The 9,672-nt window shown below is 32.4% G+C and overlaps 1 long non-coding RNA gene across 1 annotated transcript; it reads right to left on the bottom strand.

The window, feature by feature from the left end:
* Positions 1–831: 831 nt before the first annotated feature.
* LOC145168892 (uncharacterized) lies at positions 832–2,219 on the bottom strand. The gene is made up of 2 exons (XR_013742156.1): positions 2,005–2,219; positions 832–1,083 (listed from the first exon to the last, which is right to left on the bottom strand). It is a non-coding gene; the product is annotated as an uncharacterized LOC145168892 (long non-coding RNA).
* Positions 2,220–9,672: the final 7,453 nt, after the last annotated feature.

Here is a 9,672-nt window from a genome sequence, read left to right as displayed (position 1 = left end):
CATGTCATTAAAGACCTATTTTTTGGTAGTGCATATAGGTAAAATAGATATTGTGTCTATGGAAAAATGCCATATAAATCCAACTCCCACATGTCTTCGATAGTGGCTTCCCAAGTATTGTTGGAACAGGCTAGGGAGGGCTTATGATTGAGATACATCTTATGTAGGTAAAAATGGGTGTAACGCCCCACTTTTCTTTAATGTGTTTAATGTTATGGTTGTAAAAGTAATGATTACATCGGGTCATGATATTCGAAAAATCGGCCCCAAACAAAAGCGTTTGTACAGTTACTACAATTAAAAGAAGTCTAAAGAAAAACATTACAAGGAGTCTAAAAGAAACTCCACTCCAACTATCCTACAAATTCTCAAGAGTAGCACGAGATTTTAGAAACAATAAAGCTAGCAATAAAACATTTGATAATTTGAGAAAAACAAAAATTCTCATAACGATAGCACAACATAGGTATATTCAAATATAAGAATAGAATGATTACAGGTTTGCCTTACATATAAAACATAGAACAATAGAAAGTTAATGCCCTTATATAAAACATTTAAACAATAGAAACTTATTTGTTATGGCCGTATATAGACCATTAAAACAACTTTAAACTTACGGGTTCTTCCCATACATAAAACATCTAAACAATATAAAACTTATGGATTCTCCTTGTATATAGAACATTAAACAATAGAAATCTTACGGGTTCTCCTCGTATATAAAACATTTCAAACCATAGAAAAATTATGGTTTCTCCCCGTATATATCAGATTCTCTCCATAAATATGTCTTATAGATTCTCTTTTATAAGACGGCCTTACCAATGCTTAAATCAAAACATCAACATATATATCAAACTTGAACTAACATGTTTCATGGTTGCAAGAGTGAACCAAAATCAATTATCATATATGAAAATTTATCAAATTTCGATCTTTATAAAAAAAAACATATTTGTACCATGCAACCCATATAAATGGGTGCACAACATGGGCTCTTCTAATCGTTGATGTTGAAGCCTACGATAATCCAATATATTTCATCTTTCATTCTTCCCCCAACTCCTTTAATGCTCCCATCTAACAAGAAAAATACAACATTTGAGAGGAGTAACAAAGCTCGAAAAAAAAGTTTTAACAAAAATGACTCTTTTCTTGATCCCCAAGCCTTTTAATTTCTTTCATTCTAATATATTTACATACTAAGGAATCATAATATTCAAATTTTGGTTCATTTCCAAAACTTTTATGTTTCATGTTTTTAACGACATGTTACTAAAATAGTCTAATTTTAGTCTTTTTACAACTAAATAATGTTTTATATGGTTTTTAACGAAATTCATGTATTTCAAACTCAAACTTACCTTCTACTAGCTTCAAAAGTGTTAACTTTGCCCAAAATTTTAATGCTCTTGAATATATCAAATTTGTCCAACTTTAGTTTTTTTTATCCATGTGATTCATCATATTTTCATTTACCAAATGCTTGCATTCTAGACATACATTTACCATATACTAGCATAAAATTCTCCCAAATATCAATCTATGTTTGACTACTTAAAAAGTCAAATATGTCAAATTCTTTAGTCATCCAAGTTCATTCCAATCTAAAAAATCTTTGTGTCTTTCATAACATCTTTGTAATACCAAGTAAGACTCACGAATCCAATTCAATTCCAACATTTATTTATCGGTGTCCAATTGATCTAACACATAATTTTCACACAACACTTTCCATGATGTAAGTAATACTCATCAAGAATTGCATGCATTAAATTCATCATTCTTTTCATCTCATACTCCTAATTGAATTTCGAAGTTAAGGTTTCGACTAATAGCAAGTCAAGGCTGTGAAATATTTAGATACATCATCCAATTTGTTTTATTCTTTGAGTATAATTAAACTCATCTTATAGCATTTCATGTATATAAACCCAATTCTACCATGTATTGCACATCAAGCCCTAATTTATCAAATAACTTAGTTGGGGTGGAAATTACCTTATAAACCTACCAAATTAATGGGTTTGAAGTTGATGGCGTTAGCCATCAAATGAATCTGGCCACCATTGGGCCATGACTGCACCTCCACCATCGCCGGCGGAGCCTGGTGTCGTCGCCACTGCCATCTTCGGCAGTAACTAGCACTAGCAGTATCGTCGTCACCATTCTGTTTTTTCCTTTTTGCTGCTACCGACGACGCCTTCACGAATGAAATAAACATGAGGCTTCCATTTCTACATTTCACTACTTACTTTTAAAAGGATTGGCCATTCTTTTATTGGGCTAAACAACTTATGGGCTCAAGATTCTAAAATACCCAATAAAATACTTTTAAATCCATAATAAGTCCAATTCTATATCTCTTTTTTGGTCGTTACATCATGCATGCTATGGAAAGTGGCTTCTTAGGTTTTGTTGGAAGAGCCTAGGGATGTATAAAGAATATAACAAGAGCCACAGATGCATATACAAATAAGAAACATGAAAAGTCAAATGTACATATATTAACACTAGAATAATGATTTTTATTATTATTTATTGCTCAATTTTTTTTTTGGGGGGGGGGGGGGGGGGTGCAGGAGCTAGGGTTTCAATGTGACACAGTGCAAGGTGAATGTCGTGCTAAATTTGCATGTCATCTGGATTGTTTTGCATGGGTCAAACGTGATAGTTATCTACCTCTAGGAAGCCATGGTTTGAAGGTAATTATTATTATCATTATCATAATTCATTTCAATATTGAAAATATTGTTCAAAATATTGTTCAAGTTTCCTTGTATATTATTTATTTATTGCTTAATTTTTTTTTGGGTGCATGAGGTAGGGTTTCAATAAAAGATTCTCACATTAAACTAATTTGTTGTTGGAAAAATCATCAAATTTGATTTTAACATTAACTTTTTTAGTTTTTTAGAAAGCAACACAACCCTTAATAAATAACCAACTATACTAAAAACTTGTAATCCAAAAACACAATAGAAGAAACTAATGTATAGTTAAAAGAAAATTTACATAGATATCCAAAAATTATTATATATCAAGTCATAAGGCAACACGATAAAAATAAACCACACATGAAAAAATTCACCACAATATGTCTAACATTAATGTAGATCAACTCTAAAAGCAACGCACTCATAAAAGTTGTCAAAACTTCAAAAAAAAAAAACACCACCAAATGTCTCACACAGAATTAAAAATTCTTCTAGGCATATTTATGATGTTAAATGCTTCCGGCATCCTCGGTTGGAACTCTATGTTGGTTAATTCGGTTGATATCAAAATGTTCACTGAAAATAAGATAAAAACTATTAAAACGGATTGATTTAGTTATTTTAATATCACTACAAGTATATAATTTTCTAGAAAAAACTTACTTGAATCCAAATGAACCAATTTTACCCGAGAAACAAATATTATATACTTTCTATTTATCGCATAGCAAGTCTTCAAAATTTGATGGCGTCTTCGTGCGGTTACATATAGTTTCATCTTTATTATACTCCTCCTATTTATAATCAAATATTTCCAAAGTCATCTAATTTTGTTTTAGTGTAATATATAATAATAATAATAATAATAATAATAATAAACACTTACGGCCTATCTTAGAGATATAAAGTGAACGAAGTTAACGCCATTAAACCAAAGTAACGGGAATAGTTTCGCTTGTCTTTGATGATTTTTCCAACAATATCTAAAAATAGCGATAACTAAAAGGGTAATTTATTATTTTAAAAACTTTAAAATGCTAAATATATATATAAGTTATTAAATTTACCGATCATCATTTTTCTCTCTGTTAGATCCTCTATTAAACTTTTAATCGAGGAGACCAATGGAAAAACCGGAAACCATGATATGATAGCATCGGCCAAACGATTAAATCGTGTGTTATTGCTGATTCTACTCATCAAATCACCACGTAATAAAATGTATTCTTGATACCTCGGATACTCAATTTATCACTACAATTTTTGCATCGGCCAAACTATTCCCGTTACTTTGGTTTAATGGCGTTAACTTCGTTCATTTTATATCTCCAAGATGGGCCGTAAGTGTTTATTATTATTATTATTATTATTATTATTATTATTATTATTATTATTATTAATACACTAAAACAAAATTAGATGACTTTGGAAATATTTGATTATAAATAGGGGGAGTATAATAAAGATGAAAACTGTATGTAACCGCACGAACACGCCATCAAATTGTGAAGACTTGCTATGCGATAAATAGAAAGTATATATAATATTTGTTTCTCGGGTAAAATTGGTTCATTTGCATTCAAGTAAGTTTTTTCTAGAAAATTATATACCTGTAGTGATATTAAAATAACTAAATCAATTCGTTTTTAGTAGTTTTTATCTTATTTTCAGTGAACATTTTGATATAAACCGAATTAACCAACGTAGAGTTCCAACCGAGGATGTCGGAAGCATTTAACATCATAAATATGGCTAGAAGAATTTGTAATTCCGTGTGAGACATTTGGTGGTGTTTTTTTTTTGAAGTTTTGACAACTTTGACGAGTGCGTTGCTTTTAAAGTTGATCTACATTAATGTTAGACATATTGTGGTGAATTTTTTCATGTGTGGTTTATTTTTCTTGTGTTGCCTTGTGACCATGATATATAATAATTTTTGGATATCTATGGAAATTTTCTTTTAACTATATATTAGTTTCTTCTGTTGTGTTTTTGGATTACAAGTTTTTAGTATAGTTGGTTATTTATTAAGGGTTGTGTTGCTTTCTAAAAAACTAAAAAAATTAATGTTAAAATCAAATTTGATGATTTTTCCAACAACAAATTAGTTTAATGTGAGAATCTTTTGTTGAAACCCTACCTCCTGCACCCAAAAAAATTTGAGAAATAAATAATATACAAGGAAACTTGAACAATATTTTGAATATTGAAATGAATTATAATAATGATAATAATAATTCCCTTCAAACCATGCCTTCCTTTGAGGTAGATAACTATCACGTTTGACCCATGCAAAACAATCCAGATGTGTAACAACTTGATATTTCAAGTCAATGTAATAGTTTAGGTCAACCATTGTAACTAGTTTTAAAGCAATAAAATGAAATTATTTGAATATTATGTACATTTAATTATTTGTAAAAGATGTAATAAAATTGATCGTCAAAAATAAAATGTTACATAAACTTTATTGGGATTAATAAAGTGGTAGAGATCGTAACAAGGATTTCGAAAATATAAAGAACATCGAAATCCGAGTTATAACGAATAAGTTATGACCTATCAAAAATTCGCGACAAAACCGGAATAACGTTGTATGACGTAAAAAGTGAAATTTCAATAAATACTTTTTACCTTTAACGATCTAAATGAAAGTCGTAGAATACGTCAAACCGAAAGCGTGCATAAAAAGAACATCAAAATCTGACTCCGTGTGATGAAGTTATAAATTTTTCTAAGTTTTGGCATAGCAATATGCAGCCCGAAACTCGAAATTTAGATCGAACAACTTTTGGCCAAAACAACCTAAATGAGAATCGGAGATCTTGTCAAAAGAAATCCAACGGTAAAAAGAGAGACGAAAACGGACGTCGGATAAAGAACTTATGAATTTTTAACAGACTTTTCCTATCCCGGCCTGTTAAAAATATAATTTTAAAAATAAAGTCAAAATTAGCCGACGGAGTCTAAACGAAAGTTGTAGAGCACGGTCTCACCTACGCGTGGATGTAAAGAACGTCAAAAACGGAGAACGTATACGAAAGTTACGAAATTTTGAAGTTTGAAAAATAGAAGTACACCCCACGTACAAGACCACGTCGCTTCCTTCTTCACATGCAACACGTATCACGCATCATCGACACGTCCGAAGCCACGTAACCACTATGCCCAGCGTACAAAAAGATTACCCCCAGCGTAATCGGACTAGCTTTGACACGTATCTCGTAGCCTTGCCACGTCCGAAGTTCGGATAAGGATCAAATTAGTACGCCCCGCGTACTAGACGTACGCCCAGCGTACTGAGGTTCACATTAGTACGCCCAGCGTACAAGGGAATTACGCTTAGCATATTACTGGACCTCAGCCTCCTATAAATAGCATGCGAGGCCTCCGGTTTTTGTTTACCATTTTCAATCTCTCTCTCACCTTAAACACTCTTTCAAGCCACTTTTAACCCCCCGAAGCCTAGAATTCCCCCCTAACACCCGAAGAAAGCCAGGAGCCCTGAAATCCTCAAGAAAATAATCTTTTCCAATCGAAACTCTGCCCGCGTGAAGCTCGGTTTTTCATCAAAAACTCTCGGTTTCATCAAGAAAAATCCTTCCCAGAAACAAAGCGCTGCCTGAATCACCACTCATCAAGTGAGGTCACACCCCTGCGTTTTTACTATTTTTACTGTTTTAGGGGGGGCGGGGGATACAAGTTTAACACAAGAATATTGTGTTTACAAATAAATGATTTCTAAATATTTTTAAAATGACTTTAAATGTTTTATAAACTCTTTTTAATTTATAATTTGCGAAAATCATATATATATATATATATATATATATATATATATATATATATATATATATATAATATTGAAACGATATTCGGACAAATAATTCTATCCTGAGCCCACATCCAAACTAGGAAAAGGAAAATAAAGCGAATTATCAGTCCTAAGCCCTTTAAATCTTATATATATATATATATATATATATATATATATATATATATATATATATATATATATATATATATATATATAAGTTAATTCAATTAAATTCATATACCCTTTGTAACATGTCGAGCAAAGGGGATATTTTCATGAATATTACATATCAAACAGAAAACATCTATAAATTATAATAGGTATAATTTATGGAACTCTCAAACTATCTTCACGAACTAGTTATACAATGTTTAACAGATTACTCTTATACAAATACTTTACATTCAAGTATATTAGAGAAAGATCATACTATCAGATTATCATTTGTTTAAAAATGACTTTTTATCATTTGTTATATATACGTAATCGTCAATATGCTTTTTGTGAGACAATGTTTAGTTGCATATTCATTTAGGCAATACAGTTAAAGTCCGGATATTATAACCAGAATCTCCAGATAGAGAGCGAGACAAATGTGTATAGATCTATACGGGATTGACAATCCCACACTCAGACTGTTAGCTACAGTCGCGCAGACATGCCTATGAGTGGCAAATGTCGTTGACAGTTCTGACGCCTACAAAGCGTCATAGCAGGCCAGTTAGTCATAGTATGGTTATAATAACTCACCAAAAAGATATGAATAAATACGATTAGTATATAATTAATTAAACCAAAGAGTACGAATACAAAGTACTGGTTTTACAATAATACGATTTACAGTATTACATTACAATTACAGTTGGTGGAACAAATCATATTCATTTTACAGGATTTTCATAGAGTACAATTAAAAAACTTGGAAAAACATAAACAATACAGAAAACATTCTTTTTACGGTTTTATGGTAATAAAACTACTTTTCAGTTATATTAGAAAAGATTGGATTTTCTGAAACAATAAACATGATTACTATTTCAAGAAACAAACAGTAAACTTTTAAATATAAATACTTATGCACTCACTCAACTTAAATCTTGATACTCTCTTTTCAAAATACTTGTATTCTCAAGGAACCAGTAAACAGGTACATTCCCGGGATATTTGAGAAGACGGAGTAGTTTAGAGTCATGTCTTCTATCTTTTGTTATAATACTTTTGATGTCATATATACAATGACTTGAAAACATATGTAAAACTTTTATTTTATTAATACAATGGTTGTTGTACTTTGATTACTATGATACATGTATTGTGATACTTAACATGAAGTCATCCACCCCCGGACGTTTCCGCCGCTCCGGTTTGGGGGTGTGACAGATTGGTATCAGAGCATTGTTTATAGTGAACAGAGTATATAAATTCATAAAAGATATACAACTATAAATACATTGGGGCTAAATAGCTCTGACTACAAGTATACTTTTAAAATACAAGTATTTTATAAGAAATATACTAACACCCATACATACAGGAACATTATCACTGTTATTACTACATAAAAGTATTTGGATGTTGGACACTGCAGTTAAACCTAAACAGTTATGTAATCATATCTGGGATAAATATAGCCTGATCAACTATATTTATTTGAGATACGACCAACATGTGTTTGGGAGTGATGGTAGTGTCGCGACAAGTCTAAAAATTACCGATAAACCATATAGAAAACCTTTAACATACAAATTTAAAATATTATAGGAGTATTTTATAATACTATAAAACTACATTCTTTCTATCCTCCGCATGGAGATCCCTATTTCCCTGATCAAGGGAATAATGGATGGATTGTAGAAGATCCGGAGGAGGATCCAGAAGAAATAGTAGAAGAGGAAGAGGAACCAATGGAGGAAGAAGAGGAAGAAGAAGAAGAAGATTCTGATGGCATTGACACAGAACCAAAAGTATACAACCCCCCACCAGCCATCCAACACCTCGTAATAGGACAAGATTTTCAAGGACCAACACCAGCATGGGTCGCATACTTGCACCACCGGAGTCAACAACAAGGCCAACACCCTCCTTACGGGATGGAAAGAGGCTTTTATGACCTCTCTGGAGGAGGTTCAACCGACAGGGCTCTCCATGTCATAGTACACCGCATTGCTCGCCAAACTGATCAGGCACGGATTTCAATAAACCGAATCCTTGAAGTAAATGCAACTGCCCAGATTAACACTGCTGATATTCGTCGTCTATATGAAGTTCATGACCAAACCTGAACTCACACCGAAGTACTACAAAGACAAGTGGATGCTGCCCAAGATGAAATAAGAACACTAAGGGAGCATCAGATTACCCTGGAAAGGCGTTTAATGGAAACAAAACACCGGGGAGGAGATTCCAGTATTCGACGTAGTACTCGCCGCAAGTAGTATTTACACTACTTCTAATTTTGATATAAGCTAGGACTTCGGATATATATGTTAATACTAATCTTTAACCCAACCCTGTTATTAGAATTCTATACTAATCAGGGAAATGTAATGCTGTCAAGTTTTCTTTAAACTTTGATGTACTTTAGACCAGTAACAAGGTCAAACTTTCCAGTAACATTATGTATCAATATATATCAAAGTAATTGACTAGCATTTTACTTCATTGGTTATCACCATCGAAATTCATAAGTTTATCTTTTTATATATAAATTACTATTATGAATTGAACGCAAAACACATTTAAAGTCAGTCATAATGCATATAATAACTAAAATTTTTATTTATTAACACTCGACTTACAATCATTATCAAAAACTTATCACCTATTCATTGTTAATTTTTTGGCAGAAAGATGCCTCCAAGAAGAAATCCAAGGCGTGAAAATGTCAATACAGCTCCGATACCACCTCCAACTCCTTCGCCGCCACCTCCACAGTTTGACGCTAATATGTTTCAGGAAGCGGTCACTGCAGCTGTGGCAGCCGCCATGTCACACATATATACAACCGGTGCCAGCGGATCTGGAAGTGGTGCTCATCCCTTAAATCATGGTGAAAGTCAAGGACACCCACGAGAGTGTACATGTAAGGACTTCACGAATGCCAAACCTAGGACCTTTAATGGGACTGGGGGAGTC

The sequence above is a fragment of the Lactuca virosa genome, chromosome 4 (genome assembly GCF_052849685.1).
Source record: "Lactuca virosa cultivar CGN04683 chromosome 4, Lactuca_virosa_CGN04683_v6, whole genome shotgun sequence".
NCBI lineage: Eukaryota > Viridiplantae > Streptophyta > Magnoliopsida > Asterales > Asteraceae > Lactuca > Lactuca virosa.
The sequence above is the reverse complement of the archived record's forward strand: the minus strand, read 5'-3'. Positions and strand labels throughout refer to the sequence as shown.